The following is a 7652-nucleotide window of genomic DNA, read 5'->3' as shown; positions in this document are numbered from 1 at the left end:
AGGGCTTCTCCTGTAGTTTTTCTAGTTGGTGTTCATTTTTGGAATCCGTGTTTCTGATTTGCTTTTCTAGTTTCCCCAGGGTTGATTTTAGGTGAGAAAACCATCAGTCCATACTAATTTACCATATTGAAAGTGTAGCTTAACCTTAATGAGGTCAAATACAATTGCTTTTATAAAATTCTTGAATGATTAGAGTCCCTTTTATTAAAAGTGAGCTTTTTAATGTCTGTGTCTTTGAAGTATAAAGTAGTTCTTTTATAAAACACAAAAATTCAATGCAGCTTACTATTTAGGAAAAAGGTGCTCATTAGTCTGTGAAATACCCAATCCCTGCTGGATCTTGACTCTCATGAGGAATGCGAGTCTTTAAAAGATCGTTATAACTTCCTATATCTACTGAGTAGATAATTGGGAAGGTAGTCGGAAAACCAGGCTGGATGTCTACTGCTTTGACTATCTGTTTAATTTTGACAGCTTCTTTAAAACTCACAAAACTAGGATGTTCTATTTCAAAACTGAAATGGTTGGTGCATTGGACCTCTTTCTGTTCTGTAAACTTATAAGAATAATTTTGTGGGATTTTCAATAATTTACTTAAGTTACATTCTTTAAAGACTTACGGTGTGAAATCAGTAATTATAATCGATTAAACATCTTCCAATTGAAGGCAAGCAGCATGTGATGCTAGTGACATATAAACTACTAACCTCCAAGATTGACAGTGAAAGGTGCTGGGGAGACGGATCTATCAGCCACGTGCTTGCCACATAGGCATGAGGACTTGAATTTGGTCCCCAGCACTCGTGTCAGAAGCTGGATGTGTTGATGCATGCCTGTAATCACAGATTAGAGAGACTGAAGCCTGCTAGGTTACTGCTGTATCTGAATCACTGAATCACTGAGAGACCCGTTCTCAGAATATAAGCTGATGGTGATTGAGGACACCCAAGGTTGACCTCTGGCCTCTACATTCAAGCATATACCTATGCCATGAACACACACATATACACATGCACACACATATACATATACTCATACATATACATATATAACAGACAACCCATCTGCAGAAGTGTATAATGACAAGACACTTACATATGTGCCAGGAAATGAAGTCTTACCAGACATGTTCTCTTCTAGCACCTTGATCTTGACTCTCCTTGCCTTTAGAACTGTGTGCAGTATCTCTATCTAGTTTTTTTTTCTTATTGGATACTTTTTAATTTATATTTCAGTATTATACCCTTTCTCTTTTTCCTGTCCATAAGCTCCCTACCCCATTCCCCTCCCCTTCTTCTATAAGGGTGTTCCCTCTCCACAACTATACCCCCTTCCTGCCTTCCTACCCTGACATTTCCCTACACTGAGGGGGCTAGCCTTGGCAGGACCAAGGGCTTCTCCTCCAATTGGTGCCCAACAAGGCCATCCTCTGCTGGAGATGGAGCCATGGGTCTGTCCATGTGTATTCTTTGGGTAGTGGTTTAGTCCCTGGAAGTTCTGGCTGGTTGGTATTGTTGTTCTTATGGGGTTGCAAACCCCTTCAGCTCCTTCAACACTTTCTCTAATGTGGACAATGGTTCTCAGTTCAATGGTTTTCTGCTAGCATTTGCTTCTGTATTTGTTACACTCTGGCTGAGCCTCTCAGGAGCTGGCTATATCAGGCTTTTGTCAATACGCACTTCTTGGCTTCATCAGTATTGTCTAGTTTTGATGTCTGTATATATATGGGCTGGATCTCCAGGTGGGGCAGTCTCTGAATGGCCTTTCATTCAGTCTCTGTTTCAAACTTTGTCTCCACATCCCTTCCTATGAATATTTTTGTTCCCCCTTTTAAGAAGGACTGAAGCATCTGCACTTTTGTTGTCCTCCTTCTTGAGCTTCATGTGGTCTATGGTTGTGTCTTGCTTGGGTAATTTGAACTTTTGGGCTAATATCCACTTATCAATGAATACATACCATGTGTGTTTTTTTGTGATTGGGTTACTTCACTCAGGATGATATTTTTTAGTTCATTCCATTTGCCTATGAACTTCATGAAGTCATTGTTTTTTTTTTTTTTTTTTTTTCTCGGAGCTGGGGACCGAACCCAGGCCCTTACGCTTCCTAGGTAAGCGCTCTACCACTGAGCTAAATCCCCAGCCCTAAAGAAAACTCTTTTTTTTTTTTTTTGGTTCTTTTTTTTCGGAGCTGGGGACCGAACCCAGGGCCTTGCGCTTCCTAGGCAAGCGCTCTACCACTGAGCTAAATCCCCAGCCCTCGAAGTCATTGTTTTTAATAGCTGAGTAGTATTCCATTGTGTAGATTTACCACATTTTCTGTATCCATTCCCCGGTTTCCTTCAAAAGAGGCATCTGGGTTCTTTCCAGCTTCTGGCTATTATAAATAAGGCTGCTATGAACATAGTGGAGCATGTCTCTTTGTTGTATGTTGGAACATCATTTGGGTATATGCCCAGGAGTAGAATAGCAAAGTCCTCAGGTAGTGGAATGTCCAATTTTCTGAGGAACCTCCAGACTGATTTCCAGAGTGGTTGCACCAGTTTGCAATCCCACCAGCAATGGAGGAGTGTTCCTCTTTCGCCATGTCCTTGCCAGCATCTACTTTCACCTCAGTTTTTGATCTTAGCCATTCTGACTGGTGTGAGGTGGAATCTCAGAGTTGTTTTGATTTGCATTTCCCTGATGACTAAGGATGTTGAGCATTTCTTTGGGGACTTCTCAGCCATTCGATATTCCTCAGCTGAGAATTCCTTGTTTAGCTCTGTACCCCATTTTTAGTAGGGTTATTTGGCTCTCTGGAGTCTAACTTCTTGAGTTGTTTGTATATATTGTATGTTAGCCCTCTATCGGATGTAGGATTGGAAAGATCTCTTCCCAATCTGTTGGTTGCCATTTTGTCCTAATGACAGTGTCCTTTGCCTTACAGAAGCTTTGCAGTTTATGAGGTCCCATTTGTCGATTCTTGATCCTAGAGCATAAGCCATTAGTGTTTTATTTAGGAAATTTTCCCCAGTTCCCATGTGATCAAGGCTTTTCCCCAATTTTTCTTCTATTAAGGTTTGAGTGTATCAAGTTTTATGTGGAGGTCCCTGATTCACTTGGACTTAAGTTTTGTACAGGGTGAAAAGAATGGGTCGGTTTGCATTCTTCTACATGCTGACCTCCAGTTGAACCAGCACCATTTGTTGAAAATTATGCGTGTGCGTGCACATACACACACACACACACACACACACACACACACACACACACACACATATTCTTTTACATTGGATGGTTTTAGTTCCTTTGTCAAAGGTCAAGTGACCATAGGTGTGAGGGTTCATTTCTGGATCTTCAATTCTATTCCACTGATCTACCTGCCTGTCTCTGTACCAATACCATACAGTTCTTATGACTATTGCTCTATAATATTGCTTGAGGTCAGGGTTGGTGATTCCCCTAGAAGTTCTTTTATTGTTGAGGATAGTTTTCGTTATCCTGGGTTTTCTGTTATTCCAGATGAATTTGCAAATTGCTCTTTCTAACTTTATTAAGAATTGAGTTGGAATTTTGATGGGAATTGCATTGAATCTGTAGATTGCTTTTGGCAAAATGGCTATTTTTACTATATTAATCCTGCCAATCCATAAGCATGGGAGGTCTTTCCATCTTCTGAGATCTTCTTCAGTTTCTCCAGAGACTTGAAGTTCTTGTCATACAGATCTTTCACTTGCTTGGTTAGAGTCACACCCAGGTATTTTATGTTATTTGGGACTATTGCGAAGGGTGTAATTTCCCTAATTTCTTTCTCAGCCTGTTTATCCTTTGAATATAGGAAAGGTACTGATTTGTTTGAGTTAATTTTATACTCAATCACTTTGCTGAAATAGTTTATCAGGCTTAGTAGTTCTCTGGTGGAACTTTTCGGGTCACTTACGTATACTATCATATCATCTGCTAATAGTGATATTTTAACTTCTTCCTTTCCAATTTGTATTCCTTTGAGCTCCTTTTGTTGTCTGATTGTTCTGGCTAGGGCTTCGAGTACTATATTGAATAAGTAGGAAGAGAGTGGGCCATGTTGTTTGGTCCCTAATTTTAGTGGGACTGTTTCAATTTTTTCTCCATTTAGTTTGATGTTGGCTGCTAGTTTGCTGTATATTGCTTTTACTATATTTTGGTATGGGCCTTGAATTCCTGATATTTCCAAGACTTTTAACATGAAGCGGTGTTGAATTTTGTCAAATGCTTTCTCAGCAGCTAATGAGATGATCATCGATTTTTTGGTTGAGTTTATTTACATAGTGGAATACATTGATGGATTTCCATATATTGAACCATCACTGTATCCCTGGGATGAAGCCATGTACTTCATCAGGATGGATTATTGCTTTGATGTGTTCTTAGGTTTGGTTTGCGAGAATTATATTTAGTATTTTTGCGCCAATATTCATAAAGGAAATTGGTCCAAAGTTTTCTTTCTTTGTTGGGTCTTTGTGTGGTTGAGGTATAAGCATAATTGTGCCTTCATAGAAGGAATTAGGTGAAAGAATAAAGATTTTAAACTATCCCTCACTGACCCTGCTGTGAGGGCCAGTGCACCTCACAAAAGAATAACATAACATGTTATGGGGAAGTAGTCCAGCCATAGACCACCTGGCCTCGATAAGGCCTAGCTCAGCATAAACCATCCGGCCTCGATAAGACCTGGCTGAACATAAGCCATCCAGCCTCGATAAGGCCTGACTTACCAGGCCTGAGAAGAAAGAGTTGGGGTCAACTCGCCCCAGAGGCAGGGTGGCCTGGAGTTGGACTGAGCCCAAGTTAGATCATGTGCGCCAATGTAAACAAACCAGTGAAATTGCTTTGCTTTGTGTAACTGTTGCCAACTACCTATGTAATTTTCCCTATACATATCTTCCCCTAATTGGGCTCGGGGTCAACTCCTCTGTCTCCTGTGTGAGATACGTGTCGTCCCCAGAGTTCTGGTTTCTCAAATACACCTCTTGTTCATTACATCAAGACCGGTTTCTGGTGAGTTCTTGGAGGTTGCGTCATCTCGAGATTTGAGTGGGGGTCTTTCCCACCCCGCTGGTCTTTCATAGGTAGTGCTCCTTCTGTTTCAATTTTGTGGAATAGTTTGGACAGTATTGGTATGAGGTCTTCTATGAAGGTCTGATAGAATTCTGCACTAAACCCATCTGGTCCTGGACTGTTTTGGTTGTGAGACTTTTAATAACTGCTTCCATTTCTTTAGGAGTTATGGTACTGTTTCGATGGTTTATCTGATTTAACTTTGCTACCTTGTATCTGTCTAGAAAATTGTCCATTTCATCTAGATTTTTCAGTTTTCAGTCAACACTATAGGGTTTTCTAGTAGGATCTGATGATTTTTTTGAATTTCCTCAGATTCTGTTGTTATGTCTCCCTTTTCATTTCTGATTTTGTTAATTTGGACACACTCTCTGTGTCCTCTGGTTAGTCTGGCTAAGGGTTTATCCATCTTGTTGATTTTCTCAAAGAACCAGCTCATGGTTTTGTTGATTCTTTGTACAGTTCTTTTTGTTTCTACGTGATTGATTTCAGCCCTGAGTTTGACTATTTCCTGCCTTCTATTCCTCTTGGGTGCATTTGCTTCTTTTTGTTCTTGAGCCTGTAGGTGTGCTGTCAAGCTGCTAATGTGCGTTTTCTCTAGATTCTTTTTGGAGGTCCTCAGAGCTCTGAGTTTTCCTCTTAGCACTGCTTTCATTGTGTCCCATAAGTTTGGGTATTTTGTGCCTTTATTTTCATTAAATTCTAAAAAGTCTTTAATTTCTTTCTTTATTTCTTTCTTGATCAAGTTATCATTGAGTAGAACATTGGTCAGCTTCCATGTATATGTGGGCTTTCTCTTGTTATTGTTGTTATTGAAGACCAGCCTTAGTCCGTGGTGATTTGATAGGATGCACGGGATTATTTCTATCTTCTTGTATCTGTTGAGGCTTGTTTTGTGACCGATTGTATGATCAATTTTGGAGAAGGTACCATGAGATGCTGAGAAGAAGGTATATACTTTTGTTTTAGGATTAAATGTTCTGTAAATATCTGTTAAGTTCATTAATATCTGTTAATTTCCCTATGTCTCTGTGCCCTTGCATTTGGAGTATAGATATTCAGGATTGAGAATTCATCTTGGTGGATTTTTCCTTTGATGAATACGAAGTGTCCTTCCTCATCTCTTTTTGATAACTTTTGGTTGAAAGTCAATTTTTTTGATATTAGAATGGCTACTCCAGGTTGTTTCTCAGGACCATTTTCTTGCAATATAGTTTTCCAGCCTTTTACTCTGAAGTAGTATCTGTTTTTGTGACTGAGGTCTGTTTCCTATATGCAGCAAAATGCTGGGTCCTCTTTCCGTATCCAGTTTGTTAGTCTATGTCTTTTCACTGGGGAATCGAGTCCATTGATGTAAGAGATATTAAGGAATAGTAATTGTTGCTTCCTGTTATTTTTGTTGTTAGAGTGGAATTATGTTTCTGTGTCTCTCTTCTTTTGGTTTCGTTTCAAGGAGATTACTTTCTTGCTTTTTCTAGGTTGTAGTTTCCCTCCTTGTGTTGGAATTTTCCATCTATTATCCTTTGTTGTGCTGGATTTGTAGAAAGATATTGCATAAATTTGTTTTTTTTCATAGAATTTCTTGGTTTTTTCATCTATGTTAATTGAGAGTTTTGTTGGATATAGTATCCTGGGCTGGTATTTGTGTTCTCTTAGAGTTTGTATGACATCTGCCCAGGATCTTCTGGCTTTCATAGTCTCTGTTGAGAAGTCTGGTGTAATTCTTATAGGTCTGTCTTTATATGTTACTTGACCTTTTCCCCTTACTGCTTTTTTTTTTCTTTTTTTTTTCGGAGCTGGGGACCGAACCCAGGGCCTTGCGCTCCCTTACTGCTTTTAATAGTCTTTCTTTGTTTTGTGTGTTTGGTGTTTTGACTATTATGTCATAGGAGGAATTTTTTTTTCTGGTCCAATCTATTTGGAGTTCTGTAGGCTTCTTGTATGTTTATGGGCATCTGTTTCTTTAGATTAGGGAAGTTTTCTTCTATAATTATGTTGAAGATATTTACTGGCCCTTTACATTGGGAGTCTTCATTCTCTTCTATACCGATTATCCTTAGGTTTGATCTTCTCCTTGTGTCCTGGATTTCCTGGATGTTTTGGGTTAGTAGTTCTTTGTGTTTTACATTATCGTTGACTATTGTGTTGATGTTCTCTATGGTATCTTCTTCTGCCCCTGAGATTCTCTCTTCTATCTCTCCTATTCTGTTGGTGATGCTTGCATCTATGACTCCTGATCTCTGTAATAGGTTTTCTACCTCCAGGGTTGTCTCCTTTTGTCCTTTTTTATTGTTTCTATTTCCACTTTCAAATCAATTCCTTCACCTGTTTGGTTGCGTTTTCCTGTAATTCCTGAAGGGATTTTTGTGTTTCCTCTTTAAGGGCTTCTACTTGTTTCCCTGTGTTGTCCTGTATTTCTTTAAGGGAGTTATTTATGTGCTTCTTAAAGTCCTCTATCATCATCATGAAATGTGATTTTAAATCCAAATCTTGCTTTTCTGGTATGTTTGGATATCCTTTATTTGCTTTGGTGGGAGAACTGGGCTCTGATGATGCCTAGAAGTCTTCGTTTCTGTT

The sequence above is a fragment of the Rattus norvegicus genome, chromosome 19, assembly GCF_021556685.1.
Source record: "Rattus norvegicus strain SHRSP/BbbUtx chromosome 19, alternate assembly SHRSP_T2T, whole genome shotgun sequence".
Taxonomy (NCBI): Eukaryota; Metazoa; Chordata; class Mammalia; order Rodentia; family Muridae; genus Rattus; species Rattus norvegicus.
This window is presented reverse-complemented; position numbering follows the sequence as displayed.